The sequence below is a fragment of the Gopherus flavomarginatus genome, chromosome 1 (genome assembly GCF_025201925.1).
Source record: "Gopherus flavomarginatus isolate rGopFla2 chromosome 1, rGopFla2.mat.asm, whole genome shotgun sequence".
In the NCBI taxonomy this organism is placed as follows: Eukaryota; Metazoa; Chordata; order Testudines; family Testudinidae; genus Gopherus; species Gopherus flavomarginatus.
Window position 1 is genome coordinate 303,809,062 of NC_066617.1, and position 19,851 is coordinate 303,828,912.

Sequence of the window (19,851 nt, forward strand, 5' to 3'; positions counted from 1 at the left end):
GGCAGCATAAGTTGCCTACACCTCAGCCAGCAGGAATGTCCCGTGCACTGAGCAGGTGACAGAGTGCTCTTTGGACTCTGAAAGGACTCTTGTACGTATCTGAATTTTGCTGTTTTAGTGATTGGAAGCTTTAACCTGTTTCCAAACTCAAGATACTGAGGACTGAGATTGTTTTTGTTGAGTTGTGCAATGCCGTTAGCTTACTACCTACTTCTACATGATTAAAAAAAAGAAAAGAAAGAAACCAACCTTTCTGATATTTTATGTTTTGGCATATGAGGAAGTAGGGGGAGGTTTAAAGAGCCCGTCTTCAAAAAAGAACTAGATAAGTTCATGGAGGATAGGTCCATCTGGCTATTAGCCAGAATGGACAGGGATGGTGTCACTAGTCTCAGTTTCAGTTTGCCAGAAGCTGGAAATGGGCGACAGGGGATGATCACTTGGTGATTACTTGTTCTGTTCACTCCTTCTGGGGCACTTGGCATTGGCCACTGTCAGAAGACAGGATACTAGGCTAGATGGTCTGACCCAATATGGCTGTTCTTATGTTCTTATCTTCCATTTAGGCACCAAAATTATTAGCCAGATTTTCAAAAGAGTGTATGGTTATGGCCAATAAATGTCACAATGGGAGCTACTTAGTACTGAGTACTTGAAAATATGTTCCTCAGCTGTTTTGAAAATATGGACTGTGGAATCTCACATCCATGTGCTGGAGTGCCTTACAATATCGATTTAAAAGTTTTGATTGAAATCCTGGTCCTACTGAAGTTGATGGGAGTTTTGCAGCTGATTTCAGTGGGTCCAGGATTTCACCCATACTCTTTTGTTATGACTAGTATCGGAGTCAAGTTGAAAGTTTGGTGACTTAGAACTTAAGAGATTTGGGCATGGGTATCCTTATTCTAGCACTGTGCTTGCAGATCTTGAATTGAAGTATTTGGCTGGCTTTCTAGACTCTCTTATTACAATAAACACACGTACACTTAACCCATTTAGGCATCATCTTCCTCAAAGGAGGTTCCTGAAAAAATAATTGGTGCAAAAGTTGCATTAGAAAAGATCAATGACAAAATGTCACTGACAATCGAACTTGTTTAAAGATCCTTAGAGTGTTAGAATATAAAGTGAAAGCAATGCAGTCACATTGCTTTTATGTCTTTGATCCCATGTTCAAGTCTAGCATAGGCCTGCAGCAGTGCTTAAACTGTAACACCGTTACAAAAGCAGCTATTGACTTTGGCATTATTGAGAACCTAATACCAGTTATTGAAGTCAGGTTTTACTGATTTTTAACACTGACAAAATTTCTGTAAGGGCAGATCTGGTAAATATTTTTTTTATATTTCTTCAGAACTCCTGATTGTCAAAACTACACATAATCAAGGACAAAGTGCTATGAGAAATATTTTCACACATTAGGAATAACTTCTCATGATTTGAGTTACAGAGAGAAACAAAGCCATGAATGGATTATTATAGGTCATCTTTAATGAGTGGCACTTTTTCTAATATCATACTGCCTGCAGTCATTTATTTGCTTTATAAAACATATTTATTTATTTTTTCTAATATGACTTTTACAACATTTTCGAAAGCAATTTATTGGTTCCTAAGTTGTGTGGATTGAAGTTGATTGATTGGAGGATTGAACTATATATTGTCACTCATAGTGTCAGTTTTAAGGAACACGAAAGGGATCCTTTATGCCAGACTCTCTAAATCTCCCTGGATCTTAGTTTGAGGAACACAAACTATGCAGCACAGAGTTGGTTTAGATTACACACTCATGAAATGGACTGCTGAGCAGACTAACCTTGAGAGGTAATTGTGGTTTGTGTTGTGTTCATTTGTTAGTGGGTGGATGGAATGAGGGGTCTGTGTGGGTGGAGTTGGGTTTCAATGTGCGAGGTGCTGCTGCACCAAACCTGTCAGGTGTCACTTCTCTTAAATAATAGGAGATATACTGATCTCCTAGAACTGGAAGGGACCCTGAAAGGTCATTGAGTCCAGTCCCCTGCCTTCACTAGCAGGACCAATTTTTTCCCCTGATCTCTAAGCGGCCCCCTCAAGGATTGAGCTCACAACTCTGCGTTTAGCAGGCCAATGCTCAAACCACTGAGCTATCCCTCCCCCCGTTAGGCCCTCTTGTCATGCATTGCTGCATCGCTACTGGATTTTTCCACAGCTAATATAGTTGCAGGAAGGCAGCAGGGCTTAGCTGCCTCCCAGAACAACCTCTCTCAGGCTTCCCGAGGCAATAATATCCCTAGCAATCTCAGTTCACCCAACAAGCTCCTAATACTCTCTCCTCCAAAAACACACAAATAAACAAAACAAAAAACTTGACTGTTCAGTGTTCCCAACAAACATCGTCATCTTTCTGATTTCTTTCTGGAGTAACTGCCCGGGCCTTTCATGGACAATTCCACATTACGCTCCTTATCTGTCCATGCTTTTTCTCTGTATTGGCCTCTTCTCATTCTGCTGGAGTGATCACCTCACATTACTTGTTTGTAGGCAACTTCCCCAGTGAGCGAAAATTAAGCTACAAATCCCATTAATGTATATACCTTGTGTTGTATATGAGCCTTTGGAAACCCATATGACTTTTCCTGTTGGGCTGAGATACTCCTGGACCCCTCGCCAGGCTAAGATCATGGAATCATAGAAATGCAAGGCTGGAAGGGACCTTGAGAAGGCATCTAATCCATCTCTCCATGCTGAGGCAAGGCCAAGTACACCTAAACCATCCCTGCAGGTTTTTGTCTAACGTATTAAAAAACCTCCAGTAACAGGGAGTCCACAACAACCTTTGGAAACATATCCCAGTGCTTAACTATCCTTATCGTTAGAAAGTTTTTCCTAATATCTAACCTTTAATTTCCCTTGCTGCTGATTAAGCTGATTACCTCTTGTCCTATTTTCCGTAGACATGGAGAATAATTGATTACCATCCTCTTTGTAACCACCTTTTACATATTTGAAGACTGTTCTCAGGTCGCCATCAGTTTTTTCTCAAGACTAAACTTGCCCAATTTTTTTAACATTTCCTCATAGGTCAGGTTTTCTAATCTTTTTGTTACATTTTTTTTTCGCTCTCATCTCTACTCTCTACAATTTGTCCAAATTTTTAATGTGTGGGGCCCAATCATGATTGCAATCTGATTGTGGTTGAGAGAGAGAAAAGTGAAGAGAATGAAGAGGAAAGCACAACAGGCCTCTAGTGCTAATAGTGGCTTCATCCTCAGGCCGTGTCTTATACCTGCACTATTTGTGGCAAGGACTGTTACTCATGAATTGGACTTCTTAGCCATTTGCAATGCTGCAATGGCACAGTCACTTTACTATTTTGGTAATTACACTATCATCTTTTGAGATGGATGGTTGACCATGGGCACCAACAGTGGACACAATACTCCAGCTAAGCCCTCACAAGTGCCAAGTAGTGTGGGTCAGCTACCTTCTGTGTCTTATATACGACAGTCTTGTTAATACACCCCAGAGTAATATTAGCCCTTTTCAGAACTGCATCACACTGTTGATTTAATATACAAATTCTGGTCCATTATAATTCCAAGATCCTTTTCTGCAGTACTATGGCGTATCAATTATTCACCATTTTGTATTAGTACATTTGATTTTTTTTATTCCTTAGTGTAGTACTTTGCACTTGTCTTTATTTCAGCGTGTTGATTTCAGACCAGTTCTCCAGTTTAGCAATATAACTTTGGATTTAAAAACTGCCCTCCAAAAGTGCCAGCTTGGGATCATCCACAAATTTTATAAGGATACTCTCCACGCCATTATTCAAGTCGTTAATGAAAATGTTGAATAGTACTAGACCCAGGACAGATCCTTGCAGGACCCCATTAGATACGTCTTCCCAGTTTGACAGTGAACCATTGATCACTACTATTTGAGTACAGGTTTTCAAATAGTTATGGACACACCTTATAGTAATTTAATCTATACCACATTTTCCTAGTTTGCTTGTGAGAATGTGATGTAGAACTGTGTCAAAAGCCTTGCCAAAATACAGATATGTCATTGCTACAGCTTATCCCCATCTACTGGGCTAGTAATCTTGTCAAAGAAGGAAATTGGGATGGTCTGACATGCTTTGTTCTTGACACATTCATTCTGGCTATTCCTTATAACCCTATTTATCTTCTAGAGCAGTGTTTCCCAAATTTGGGATGTTGCTTCTGTAGAGAGAGCCCCTGGTGGGCTGGGCCAGTTTGTTTACCTGCCCCGTCTGCAGGTTCAGCCAATCGCAATTCCCACTGGCCGTGGTTCGCCGCTCCAGGCCAATGGGAGCTGCTGGAAGCAGTGCGAGCTGATGGATGTGCTGGCCGCCACTTCCAGCAGCCCCCATTGGCCTGGAGCAGTGAACCGTGGCCAGTGGGATCCGCGGCCAGTGAGAGCTGCAATCGGCCGGACCTGCGGATGCGGCAGGTAAACAAACCGGCCCTGCCTGCCAGGAGCTTTCACTACACAAGTGTTGTCCCAAGTTTGGGAAACTCTGCTCTAGGTTCTTGCAAACTGATTGTTTAATAATTTGTTCCAGTATCTTCCCAGATATCAAAGTTAAGCTGACTGGTCTATAATTCCCCAAGTCCTCTTTGTTCCATTTTTAAAGATAGGAACTATGTTTGCCCTTCGCCAGTCCTGTGGGGTGTCACCCGTCCTCCATGAGTTCTCAAAGATAATTACTAATGTTTCCGAGGTTGTTTAGAGGACATTGGTTGCAACAGTTTATTGTCACTGCTGCAACACAACAGCTACTATAATAGTATAACATCGAAACTCAGCTACTAGAACACAGTCTAAAACCCAGGCCCTCTAAATAATCCTTGTTGCCAACTCCTCAAGTTAACATTGGTCCTTCCTGAACTGCAGTTGTCCCAAATACTCCAGCCCCACTGTTCCAACTCCCACTGCACCATCATATCTTCCCAATGCCAAACACTGCTCTCCCTAATTTATGGTGCCCTGTACAACCAGATCCCTGTCATTCCTATTCTTCTCTTTCACTCTGAAGAGGCAGGGCCAAACATCAGAATGAACACTACTAGAGCCAGGTTCTGTGATTAGGGGAAGAGCAAAGGTTGGCTTCTTTACCGCCCCCCTCGACCCTTGATGAAGAAGAAATTCCCAAATATATATCTTTGCGCTTTTGTGTGTGTGTGTGAGGTGTGTGTGTGTGAACCCTCATGCTACAAACCTCTTTCTGGGAGTGATGAGGGATTGGCTCCTAACTCCATCCATGACTCTTATTCCTCCTCCCAGTGCTTGAGAAGAGGCCCAAGAGGAATCCCTTCTCCCTCCCAGCTTTCTATTTATATACCTGCTTGCATACCTTTGCAGGGGAAAATTAGTAACTTGTTTTTGTCTTTAAGAAGTGCCACACATGGAACTGCATAAAACATGGCAGCCATGCCAGCTCCTGTGATAAATAATTCTTTTAAAAAATATCTGTTGTTTGAGTAATTTCATGATCAAAACAGATAGTTATCATTCCTATTTATTTCTTGTAGTTCATTCTTTAAGAACATTATAAAATATAGTAACTGGGAAATGGGAGAGGAGCACCCTGATGGAAAGAGTTAAAAACTTTGGACAGGCCAGGAATATTTTAGGCATCTTCTCTTTTTGATTAAATTTAGCACACTAATATACACCTCTACCCCACTATAACGCCACCCGATATAACGTGAATTCGGATATAACGTGGTAAAGCCGTGCTCCAGGGGGGCGGGGCTGCACGGTCCAGTTGATCGAATCATGTTCGATATAATGCAGTTTCACCTATAATGTGGTAAGATTTTTTGGCTCCAAGGACAGCGTTATGTCGAGGTAGAGGTTTACATACTATATATTTCAAAAACAGAATATATTTTAAAGAGCTCACAGTGATTCAAACTCTGAAATATAACAGTGGAAGTAAAAGCATCAGGTTTTGTGTACATATATATCTATTATATTCTGTAGTTAATGTAAGTATACTGTAGAAGGTACAATGGAAAATCACAAGTCACTTAAAATGTCACAGACTGGAGTATGTCTGAATTGTGCTGTCAGTGTGGAGAATGAATTCAAATAATAGGTGCCATTACTGTCACAGGAAACTATTAGTTAAAGTTCACAGTGCTTGGCTAGACCATTTAGACCCTTATGAGGAAAAAAATGAAATTTTGAATGTTTGAATGTTCTTATATTCTTCCTTAATTTGAGCAAAGGCTCAAAGTTTAACCAAAAGTATTTGAAAATAAGTCCCACTGCTGTACTCTTAGTCCAAGTTCCACTGAGCAGAGGACGCTGAGCAGAGGACACTAGTATCATGAGAATGTTAAGCTTGACTCAAGGTGGACTGACAAGTTGTTATTCCTCTCATTCTTACTTCTTTTTAATGATCTGCACCTGAGCTCCACTGTATTGCGTGACACTTATTAGCAATCTACCGGTCTGAGACAACTGTTGTTTATCCATATCTCACCTGTGATTACATTAACAAGAGATGATGTGCAGCAGTCTGGTGCCAGCTGAAGGTCAGGGAGAGAGCAATGGACGTATCAGGCATTTGTCTGTCACTGTGGGTATTGCAGACTCAGTTTCACTGAAAGCAGCAGGCTGAGTGATCTCATGCCATTAATCTCAATGGGACATAAGTGCATGCTACCTGCATTAGTTCCTCCGTTCCAGGAATGGAAACATGGAGCTATTAGCGCATCTCATTCACATCCTAGATAAGAATGTTGAAATAGTTCCACATGGCAGATGAACAAAAGAAGTCATTAGGCTTATGCTTGTCCACATGTGTTCAGCTGGCTGACAGAAAGTGCCCCTGCTATTTTAAATCAAGACTGAGAGACTCAAGGCTACTGATTTACTGAATTTCACTCAACTCTGAATCATTTTTTTTTATTTTTCTCATGAGGAGCTGCTTCAAAGCAACTAAGTCTCATTGACTAAAACAGTTACTTTGATTTTCAGCCATGCACAGTCTAATATTATTATTGTGTGGAAGAGAATGATCATATTCTTTTTAATTAGAAATTCTCTGGGAGCCTATGATAGAATATAAGCTTTCAGATATAGTGCAATTTTAAATAAGCGTCTCTCTCTCTCTCTCTCTGTGTATATACATACACTTGCATATATATCTGCATAGATAGATAGATATATGTCTGTGTGAGTATTAAAGAAAGGAAATAGTTTTTCTCACTCCTTATTGAAATTCACAGAGTGCCATTCTGCAGGCATTGTGTGCTTCCATAAGTGGTAACTGACTTCTTCCTTTTGTTTCCTTTCTTTCCTGTGTTGTACACCTTGTTTTTTTCTAGTAACATGCAGACACTTAGGCCTCTGCTGGGCTGGCACAGCCACCAGCAACTTCACAGCAAAACCCTCCAATCCCCTGTAAAGCACATAAAATAACACCATTTTGCAGACAGGAAGAGACTGAAAGGTGGTGAGCCCTTTCAACGCCTATTCACTCAATTGGGGAGTTCTAGGGGCTCAGCACCTTGCAGGAAGTGTGCAGGAAGTGCTCAGCACCTTGCAGGAAGTGCTGAGGGGGCAAATTTGCCTAAATTGTCTTTGAATGACAAACTAACTGTCCCCTGAGTGAAAACAGGTCACTAGATCTCCCTGCTTCAATCTCAATTAAACGGACATTAAAGAGTGCTTGTACACCTCTCCTCTCCATCTCATTGGTATAAGGGCCTGATCCAAAACCCACTGCATGTCAGCACCCAGTCAGACACCCAGTGACTTCAGTGGCTTTTGGTTCTGGCCCTACTTTTTGTATGTTTCAGGCTTTTTTAAACAATACAGATGAAGCATAACTGTAACCAGTTCTATCACGGAAAAATGCTACTTGTTTTTGTAACTTTCTCTGAGCTGTTTCCATTGAAGTAGAATATGCTGGCTTTCTAGAGCATGACATTCTTTTTTTGGCTTGTTCCTCTTGAACCAAACATAAAATCATTATTTTGTTTTGGGGACTCATTGGTATTTAAAACCAACTCCCAACATCTCACAAGATGCAATTGTACTTGTAAGTACAGTAATGGGCAACAAACAAGAAAGATTAAGAACACTATAGCCAGGTTGTAGTGAAACAAGAAGAAAGGCTGCTGCATTCTTTTTAAACAAACAAAAAGCATAATTGGAAAAAATCATTTTTATGTTCTCTTACATTAGATGGGACCACCGAGTGAAACATTCACTGATGAATTACTCCCCTAATCTGTGGAGGAAAAACAGCTACTGGCAAATTAAAGAGACTTGGAAAAGAGCCATGAGAACTAAATGGCTAAAAATGAAAACAGGCAAACATTTGAAGAGTATTCTACGGAACACAGATCTTCCAACACCTCCTGCTTTTCCACAGTTAATTCATTGTCATGGAAACTGAATTTATCAAAATGTTCTCGTTCACTCCTAGTGACCCAGTGAGTCGACTTACAGAGCTGGTGAAAGGTAACTCAGGCTGAAGCAATTTTTACAAATGATACGTAGCAGTTCATAAATTGGTGAATTTTGAATGGTGCCATTGTGCCTCCCAAATAGTTTTCCACAGTCTCAAAAGACTCTTTTAATCTGCAAACCAGAGGGGTCTGAAACCCCTCACTAACAAGTTAGCAAGGAAAACGTGTATAGATTTAGCTCCCCTTTTCTCCCCCTTAATTCGTTTTTCTTCTCACCCTGTTAGAATGTATGTTTAAAATCCTGTTATTTGTGTCTTTTATTTACTTCATGCATTCTCCACAGCATTTTCCTTTGCTGATCTCTAGCCCCAGGATACAAAAATCCTTCAGCTCTTCATCACAATCATCTCTCCTTATCTCTTGTTAAAGGTAGGTGTTGACTATCAAGTATGACACACAATGACTACTTTATGCTGCCACCTTTGCCAAATCTGAATTAACTGTGGAAGTCTGGGTGCCTTCATCCAGAAGGTGGGCTTGGGTGTGTTTTTTTCCATCAAACAGAAATAATGTCATTTGTTGTTGTTGTTGTTGTTATTATTTTAAGGTTTTTTTTACAGCTTCCACATAGCTGCCAAATTCAGTCAAGGTTGATTTTTACTTTATGTTAGCAATTAGTGACTTGTTGTCATGGAAACCACACTTCACATGATTCTGGAACTTAAATGGCTGAATATGATCATGCAACAGCCCTTCCTTTTTTTAGCCTCAGTAGTTAGTCTTTCTTTGTGTCATCTTGATTACAGATTCACATAAAATATCTATAAACATGCAAAATAATAGCAGAGGGCTACATCAATTAAAATTGAGTATTCAATAATTTATTCTTTAATTAAAGCTCTTTCCTTTTCTTATTCCTGTAACCTTTCAAGTATTAAAGCAGACATAAGAGCTAATAATTTGGTAAGAAATATCTTTTCTAATTAAGAGTTTGTGAGACAATAATGAAGAAAAATAAAAATTAGGATTTCAAATTCTTTTTTGGCTCTTCATGTTTAATGTAAAGGGTGATAATTGGGAGACTTCACTGATAAATCTTTTCTAGGTGAAATATTTGCAGTGAAGGTTATAATGTTTGCGTGTGTGTGTGTGTGTATGTGGATTCAGCGAGGAGGGTGAATGCTACTTATCCTTGCTTGCTGTCAGATGAGATGAGTCAGGATACAAAAGTCAAAAGGAGGTGATGCTGTATGTGAGAGTTGTGTGCATGGTTTGCATATGTGGCATCCTGTAAATAGGTTGGGATTAGGAATCAAAATTCACTGTGACTTCACCATAAAATCTGCATTGTAAAACAGGAAAAACATGGAAGGAGTGGTAGATTATTTGTTGACTTGTGAATGATCCCAAAACCCCTTAGAAATACCACAGTGTAAAATATATTGTAAAGGCTTGTCTACATGGGAGATTTTTCCACTATACCCTTATAATTATATGGGTATATTTAAATTGATATAATTATACTGGTATAAACACCCCAGCCTGATCTACACTGTTGGGAGTGAGGGGGTGGGGGAATTGATCTAAGATATGCAACTTCAGCTATGAGAATAGAATAGCTAAAGTCGATGTATCTTAGATCGACTTAGAATCACTTATTTCGTGTCCTTGCGGTGCAGGATCAACGGCCGCAGCTCCCCCGACTTTTGCTTCCGCCTCTCACTGAGCTGGAGTTCAGCAGTTGACGGGAGAGCGATTGGGGATCGATTTATCGCGTCTACACTACATGCGATAAATCGATCCCTGATAGATGGATCGCTACCCGCCGATCTGGCGGGTAGTGTAGATGTACCCATGTGGACACTCTTATACTGGAATAAGAGTGTCCAGAAGAGGAGTTAAACTGTTATAACTCTGTCTGCCTAAATCCACACCCTGCTTTATACTGGTACAACTTTCCTGTGTAGACAAGCCCCATATGTAATTTACAAGTACATATCGGGGCTATTTTCCTCTCTGTGAGCCTAATCCTGAAAGGTACTGAATAACCTCAAGTCAAGAGTGTTCAGGGAATTTATACCTTTCATGAGACTCTCAGCACCTTGCAGGATTGGCCCTGACATTCAGGATTAGGCCCACAGGGAGGAAAACAGCCCCCAGATGTATGTGTAAATTGAACTTGAAACAGGGTTGCAGCACATCTGAAGAAAAATGAACTTTCTCACTCACTCACTGTTTCTCTCAATGTAGATATAAACAGTTTGACCAACTGTGTGTCTTTTTTATCAAGTAGGAAAAAGCAATGATAACATGGTCAATGCCCTTACGTATTTCTTTTACTCACAGTGGAAAACCGATGTAGCAGAAATGAATCTAATTACCAAACATGACATACTTCTTAGAGATTTTTTTTGTTACTATTGGTAAATACTGACACAATATGGTCCAATTTTCTCCCTTCCCCCATGCTTTTGTGAAATCAAAGCAGTCTTATTGAAAGCAACCTGTTTAAAATCAATGTGATTGCATAGATGTACAGGTCAGAATTTGGCCCAGGTACTACATAGGGATACACTTTGTTTTGTTGACATGTGTAAGACATGATGCCTCATAGTAGTGAATCCGTGAATATGGTTTTTTAAAACCTCTTTTCCAATTCTTACACCTGCTATCATTTCAGCTAACTGTTCCTTGATTCCCATTTCTTGGAATAATTTTCAGAACAACATGCCGATGTGACAGTATTTTCTCGTGACCTTTTGGAACAGTAGATTTTACAAGGGCAGGATGTAAATAAAGCCTTTACAAATATATTATAAATCATTATACTAGCTGTATAGTACCCACAATTTAATAGAATCTTTCTTGAACAATTCCAGTGCATTTTGGTTTATTACATGTATTTTAGAGGCTCGTATTATATTAACGCCTCTTATTCGTTGTGCTGTTCTAATTTAATTGTTTTTGTGAACTTATCAAATTTTATCTTTGAGTTCATTAAAAACATGCTGGGTGAAGAAGATAAATTTACTAATTCAGGTTTAGAAAGGAACATAGCATTTGCCCTTGAATTTATATCATGGTTCTTGTGCAGTAGCTTTGGAGAAAAATAAACCTTACAGTACAGCAGAGTGATATTTTTCAATATACAAAATTCAGCAAACAAAAGTCCTTTGAAAATCAAATGGAAATGAAATTCGAAAAAAAGAGGCTATTAAACCTGGTGATTTTCTTCAAAGTGTGTGGGGTTTTTTTTACTTAACTCTTGTAATCTGTTTAACATTTTTGTACTAGGAAAGACAATAGGATATGACAGGTTCTTTGACAGTTTGCTAACACAAATTAACCTCATTTATGGTAAGACTGGCTGTGTGTGAACATCGACTTTTGCTGTGCTACGTAAAATGTCTCTGAATTGCTGTCTGTACTGGGAGGTTTGCTTCCTAAAGCTTAGATGTTTTGTAGAATAGTGTCACTTATGCTATGCTGTATCAAATGATTTACTTATATGAATGGCCAGTTAGTACCTTATGACAGTGGGGAAAAATAAGAGAGAAGGAATACACCTTTTTCCAGGCTGGAGTTTTAATTTTCCACTGTTACTGTTTTACAACCCCATTGATTTCTATGGGATTGCGCCAGTGTAACTAGAGAAAAGCATTTGGCCCTAGCTCAATCTTTAATTAATAAAGAAACCAGTTAGTCCAACCTCCGTGGGAGAAATTTGGCAAAACAAATTGTATCACAAAGAAATAGTAGCCCATTTAAGGAACATTGCTTTTGACCCAGGTTTATATTTGTGTTTTGTATTTTTGTTCAGTTTGACAAATGAATAAATCACCACCATCTAGAAAAAAATAAGACTATAGGAGAGTACATGATACTAAAAGTATTCCTTAAGAGGTTGGTGTTAACTAGGATAACTATAAGGGATATTTTTGTCTACATCTAAAGGTGACTATTGTTCTGAATTCAGTTTTTTAAGAGGTGGTACATGGCAGAAAGAACTGGAGGAAGGAGTTGAAAAATATGTCAAATAAAATAAACATATGCCAGTGAACTTTCTGGGTTGGATATTTACAAATAGAAAGCTCTTGGGGGATTCTGTCTTCTCCCATCTCCTGAAAGAATGAGTTATGTTTTCCTTCTCATGTTAAGGGACACTACTGAATACTGAGAGGATGTTGTTAAGGCCAAGACTATAACAAGGTTCAAAAAAGAACTAGATACATTCATGGAGGATAGATTGGTTCATCAATGCATATTAGCCAAAATGGGCAGGGATGGTGTTCCTAGTTTGTGTTTGCCAGAAGCTGGGAATGCGCAACAGGGGACAGATCACTTGATGATTACCGGTTCTGTTCATTCCCTCTGAGGTACCTGGCATTGGCCACTGTCAGAAGACCGGATACTGGGCTAGATGGACCTTTGGTCTAACCTGGTATGGCTGCTCTTATGTTCTTATTTTACTGAGCTAAGCAACACATGGAACATCAAAAGGTCAGGTAAAACATTTCACCCTAGGCTGTGATAGTGCCAGATCCCATATATCAACCAAGTTTTGGCTTGGTCAGCTCTTGAAGGGGAGATCATACTGGAAAACCGTTGGTGCTACATGAAGTGGTGTTTAAGGTTTTAGTAGGGGGCACTTTCCATTTTGAATTTACTGCTGAAACAAAGCAGTGAATTTAATATGACTTTCTTTTTGCTCAGCACTTTTCAAAATCAGGTCTGTTCTTTAGTATGGATTTTAGTACCTAGCTTTAAGCTCTTGTTTTTGAAAATCTTTAATGGCACTGAGTTTATGTTGATAAAGCCTTCAAGGTATAATCATATCATCACATTTCTTGTACATGACACATAAACATAGATAAACTATTTCAGGGATATTTTGTCTAAAATATGTTTATGGACTATTTCCTGTACAGTTAATGGTAAGTTAGATGCACTGGTTTCCTTAGGTCCAACTGTGTGCAGGTCTCACATGGAGCCTTAAAAAGCTCTAAAATAGCCTAAAAGAGTTTTTCTATACCCCAAAATGTCAAGACATTAACATCCAATATCTTGGGACCTTCCAAGCTTAGAAGCTGAGAAACTGACCCTTTCCAATGGTATAAAGCTCTCATTTGTAGGCTTACGGGGTTGCAAGGAATGGACTTAAAAATCATGACAATTTTATATACAGAAAAGCTGTCCTGAATATTGCTCATCCTGCACTTCAGATAGGTGTAATTTTGAGGAGAATTTCCTTATCTGGAGGGAGAAAGAAGGATTTTTTTTTCTAAATAGTTTATTAAATGCTCAGGGGTTTGAAGCAGTTCAGGGAGAGATGGAGTAGACAGAGGTCAGGTGACACAGTTAAAGGTGTATGGTAAATTAATTTATCACAGGGCTCTGCAATTTATCATATAGATATCTCCACATATGTGGAACATGTGTATACTTACGTAGCTCTATCTGAAAGTAGAGTTTGAACACTCAGTTTTGTACAAATTATGTACGACCAGAGAAGGGCAATTTTAATTGCTGCCTATTAAAAAGGCAGTTCAATTAGGGGGAAAAATATAGATGTATATTATGCTGAGTTCTTTTCTGACCTGGTGTTCATCAGTGCGATTGTCTGAGCTTGGGTTTTTTGATGGTGAAACTGAAATTGTAATTAATTGTAGGTTTGGGAATGAATAAAAATTCACTAGCTCAATTCTCTGCAGTACAGCAGTTTAGTGAGTTGAATGATGGGTCACTATCTGAAAGTATATGTCACAATCAAGCTACTTTTCTATTTAGGCCCTTCTGTAAAGTGGCCGAATGATGGCAGAGCAATTCATTTCCATTTGCTGGTTAAACATGGAAGAAAAGGAAAAAAAAAGCTGTTTGTGTCTTAGGGACTTAACAGGATTCATGATGAGCGAGAAGGATATTCTTCTTTCTTGAATTACCTTGTGTTAAGCCCATTTTGGAACAGTGGGATGTGGATGGGATACATCTCTCTGGAGCAGACATGCTAAACCTGTGGAAAAAAAATGCAGGAATTAACCTGTTTTTGGCTTAATTGGCTTTGAGTTGCTTATTGGCTAGTTTTTGGCTTGTAGCTTGTTGTCTGTTTGGCTTGTAGCTTCTTGCTTTTTTTTTTTTGATCTGCTCCCGGCAAGGAAGGTAAGGGGGGCAAGCAGGGACAAGGAGGGGAGAGAGTCAGGGGTGCACAGCGGGCCCACCACAGTCCCAAACTGCACGCCAGGGGGATCTAGTCACATAGAGTGTTGGGGTTCTTAGGGATTGGCTTGTTTTGGCCTTGTTTTGAAATGGGATTAGCTTGATTTTTGGTTTATTGTGAAAGTTGGGGTGCTTATTTACTGCATGAAAGTTGGCAACTGTGCTCTGGAGCAACATTTCATAATAAATCCTACCATATATAAAAATATTCATTTATCTGTTTATTTGTGCAGAAAACTACTTACACATTTCTGACCTGATTTAGAAGAACAATGTTGCTTGGTACTGTACATGTCATAAAAAAATTACAATAGTAGATGTGGAATATTTTTAGCTTGGAATCCAAGATTTTCAAAGGTGGCAAGTGATTTAACACCTTATTTTTTGGATGCCCTAGCTGAGATACCTTAAAGGGGCCTGAATTTCATAACAGTGGTGCTCACTGCACTCTGAAAATCATGTCCTTTTAAGATGCCTCAGATTGTACACCCATGAATTGAGACAATCAAAATTGCTAGTTGTTTGAAAATCCTGGCCAAAAATATTAAGATTTTTACTGATCAGACAGCATTATGTTTGAAATCACCTTAAGTCAAATATGCTGCATGCTCACTGGAACTTGGTGAAAAGTGACAAAACTGGTATGTAGATTTCACCGGTTAATATTTTGTCATTTCTTTCCAGGCCATGTTGTGACCCTGATCTATTGTTTCTTATTATATTTATTCAAAATGGGCATTTTTTGCCTTGAAAGCACAGAAGATATTAAAATATATCCCATGCTTTTTTAGTAGATTGATTTTCATATAAAAGAAATTATGAATTATTGTTTGACATTTTGAATTTTTTTTGTTATTATTTAAAACTAGGACAGTTTTGGGGGGTATGTCTATAGTGCAGGTGGAACTGTGCTTTCCAGCCTGGGTAGATAGACCCATGTTATTTCTGCTCAAGTGCTAAAAATAGCAGTGTAGCAGGGAGTAGCATGGATGGCAACTCAGACTAGCTGAACTGAAATAGGGGAGGTCCTTTAGTAGTGAGTGGGCAGAGCCCACCTCCTGGATCCCAACAGACTAGCTGAACTGAGTGCAAACCTTCCCAGATGCTCGGGGTATGTACTTGGGTGGCTAGCCTGAACCTCTGCTTGTGCTACCTCCAACTACTCTGCTCTTTTTAGTGTTTTAGCTTGAGCAGAATTAGCATATCTGTCTACCCTGGCTGGGAAGCGTGGTCCCAGCTGCAGTGTAGATGAACCCTTTGAGAGAAAAATGCAAAGTTCATGTTTTGTGTGTAAAACCTGAACACATTTCAAAAACTGAAATGAGATACAAAGCCCTTGATTTCTGGGATTGTGAACGTTTGTTTTACATTTTATGTGCAGCTCTCTCACTTTCTGACAGGGATACTATAATGGAACAATAGGTAATAATATGAGAGTTTTTATCCTGGTACTGAATATTTATTAGCTTATTAAAAAGGATTACAAAACGTTACAAATAAGTGTAATAGTTTGAGGACACGAGCCATATTACCACAGGTAGCCAGAGAATTGATAGGGCCTCTTGGCAACTCAGGCAATCTTGTGTAATTGTGCAGCATAAGTGGGAAGGAGATGATTGCAGCACCTCAGTGACTGATGGGAGAGCTTGCCATTAGGAGTGGCTTGGGGAGGGTTTCAGCAGCTGGTAGAAGGATTGGATAGGGTACCAATTCCTGCATAATCATGAAGGGTTGGTTCCTCTCAAGATGGGGAGTCACAACTGGGAAGTCAGCAGAATTGTTCTATTTTCCTTTTGTACTTGTTCTCATTTTCTTTGTTTTCCCATTCGTTGCTTGCTAATTGTGAAGCTGACAGAGCGACTCTCTCCTGACATTAGTGCTACTCCTCTGTGTGTCCGGTAGAATGTTTCATATCAGTTTTCCCTCCATCTTCCCCATCTGTGATATGCTTAGGGTCTTGGAGGCTGAACCCTGTAGTCATCCCGAATGGGCACAGCAGTGTGCTGCAGCTTCTTTTTTGCTATAAATAATATGTCTTTAACAAGTGTTGACCATCATCCATGCTGAACTTTCCCCCAGAAATAGCTGTATGCAGTGATTCTGAGATAGTCTGAAGGTAGGGAGTTCATTGATAATAATGATCAAGCTTACATTTCTAATATATAGCACTATTCATCATGAATAATCCCCATTGTTCTTTTTCTAACCATCTCAGCAGCCCGGAGAGGGTTGCAGCAGTTCTGATGTGTGTGTGTGTGTATGTAATTGGGACCTGGCAGCCCCTTACTGATATTTCCTGTCCCTGGAAGGTGTAATGTATGCAGGATTGATCAAATGGACTCTTGGAAGGTTGCAGCTGCTGCAGGCTGCTCATTTAGGGTGGCCAAGCAAACACAAAATAAAGGCAAATAAAATAAAACAGAGCACCCGATGGTAGCTAAAGGCAAAGAAAACTGTCGGTCCAGTCTTTTGTTATAGCTGTGCTTCAAGCATCAGTGCATGTAAGAAGCTCTGAACTGGCCCTAGGATGAAGTGGTATAATTTGAGGCATGTAAAGCACAGATGCTGGCTTTTATTAAATATCTGCAGGACTTAGCAGGTCCACAAGCTCCTGGGGAGAGAGTGGGGACCCTTCCTGAGATAAGTTTCATGTTCCAACTGTCCTTCAGACCTAGCTGTCTAATAGGACCGTGTGTTGTACACATGTGGCAGAGTGAGGCTCACTGCAATGCGCAGCTAGCTCTGTGCACATGTGCCATATTTAAACAGCCATCTGATCATGGAGACACAAATACTAAATGATATCTATAAATGAATCATTTCGCGTAACAGGGATATAGCTCACAGCAACAGGGTAGGCATATGTTCTTTCTGTAATATTTTAATTATAAGAGTTCTTAGCAGTGGTAATGATAAAAACTTTTGGCCATATTCTCAGGCCTACTCTGGGCCCTGCAGTCTCTGGTGTAGAGGCATGTTTGGGCTGGGGTCGTGGTAGCCAGAGCACAGGTCACTCCTGTCTCCAGTTGGTGATAGCCATTATCAGTTGGATGAATTGAGAGCATCCCCTTAGACTGTTCTAGATTCCATCAAGGCTTCTGCAACAGGTTAGAGATTCAGGAGCTACACTGTTTCTCTCCTGTCCCGCTCCTGGGCAGCACCCAGTGGAAACTGAGCAGAGTAGAGCAGACCCATTTAACAGTAACAGGGCTAGTCTATTTTTTTTCTCCCCCCAGACGAGGGGTCCTCAACATGGTGATGTCATCGAGAGGCGTCGCCCCCGAATTTCAGCAGCGACGTCTCTTGATGACGCCGCTTTCTGTCAAGTGACATCATTGAGAGGCGTCACCCCCAAATTTCAGGAGCAACGCCTCTCGATGATGTCACTTTTCTACGGCAGGTGGCGTCATTGAGAGGTGTCACTGCCAAAATGTCGCTGAAATTCAGAGGCATTTCGGCGGGTGCTCCACCGCCGCAGTGGTCCTTCGTCTGGAGACCGCCAGACAAAAAGGTTGGGAACCACTGCCCCAGACTGTTTGGATATTTCTGTTTAGGTTGCTGTTTAAGATGTAACATATCAATATTTGCTATTTTAAAATAGATACAAAAATAAACACAAAATGCTACATTAAAAACAATAGACTTGGTTATCCTCTTTCACAAGATTTTCATCAGGATCACTCCAACTTCCAGAGAGTTACTGCTGATTTACACTGGTGTAAGTGAGAAGAAAATCAGGCCCAATCTGAAGGACCTGCCTTAGACACAAATGCAAAGGATTTCAGAAATGCTATCCTCAGTTCCCTGCTGTGCCTACGTACTACACTTAAAACAGAACAGCATGAGATATAATGTTAAACTGTTTGGATACCACTGCAATATAAGATCAGCTAAGAACATCGTCTAAGTAACTTTGAATTGCACTGCTTTCATTGGTTTGTGAGTCTGTATGTGAGATTTGAACGAACTCTGTATGTGCTAGTAAATAATGAAATCACTAGATTAAGATGACAGTTAGTTCTTTTACCTCCACCTTGTACAATGCTGTTATTATCAGCACAGTCTTTATTGAACAATAAATGGTAGGTTAGCCTGGAATAGCTGCAACAAATTTTATTTAATTTTATTAGCAATATAATAATTTTATTTCCCAATGCAGATTGTTTCTCACATATTTTATATTCTGTGCTTTGTTTTATTTAGCCATTTCCCCTTCCTAATTAAAGCTCCATTAATTCACTTCACTACAGCAATAATCAGTGGCTGAGGAGGAGGAGGGAAGGAGAGGGAGAGAGCTGTTGAAGTAAATGAAGCATTACCCATGACTGCTGCACACACCAGCGTCTGTTCTTGTACTAGCACCGTATACCTGCTTCTGAACATTACAAAGGTAACTCATTTCCCAGTGCTTTCCGTGCTCAAGGGCAACAGTTACCTTCACCACAGAGAGAATAAGTACCGGCTGGTGTAATTTTGGAAATATGTAGCAATTACTTGCTGCAGAAACTCAGATCCCAGCTCTCCTTAATGAAGAGTGACAAAGACCTGGGTTCAAAGAGGGTGGCCCAGAGCTGCAAAGGTTCACTATTCTGTACCATTAGTTTGCAGAGCCCCCACATGGATTAACTATCATTTCCTTTCTTCCTCCCTTCTTTCCAGCTTGTTTTCATGATCTGGTCAGCTTCTTAGCGTCTCATCTGTTCCTCTCTTCTTTTCCTTTGGATGGTGTGCTTACTAATGATCAGATTAGGCTCATTTGATTATTCCTTCTTTATATTACCTCAAATTTTGACTTACTGTATCTTAACATTTAAGAAGATTTATGCTTTCTTGACATGACCTCCTCACTTACTGTATTTAAATGAATGGCATCAAATGTTTCCTTATTTTCCCACTTCTTTTAACCACACAGTCTTTGTAGTTTTCATCCTCAGGTGATACTTGCTTGGTTTCTTTTATTGTTCTCTCTCTATATGTATGTATCCAGGGAGAAATAAGCTTAAAGTGCTGGCTTAAAATAACAAAATTCAAGAAGTTCAGAATTAAAGCTCCTTTCAGTGTGATATGCCTAAGAATACATCACAGCTGTATATAGCTATACTCTGCTGTATGAAACAATGTGTGTTTGATTCCTCCATGTGTAGCAATAATTACCATCTCTTCTCTGGTCATACTTCAGTTATGATCATGTCATCTGAAATGG

General features: G+C 39.8%; 1 long non-coding RNA gene across 1 annotated transcript in view; it reads left to right on the plus strand.

Annotated features, from left to right (window-relative positions):
- Positions 1–8,776: 8,776 nt before the first annotated feature.
- LOC127050847 (uncharacterized) overlaps positions 8,777–19,851 on the plus strand; it is a 62,252-nt gene continuing 51,177 nt past the window's right edge. The window contains exon 1 of the long non-coding RNA XR_007774298.1: positions 8,777–8,864. This is a non-coding gene — a long non-coding RNA (uncharacterized LOC127050847). The remainder of the gene's footprint in view (positions 8,865–19,851) is intronic.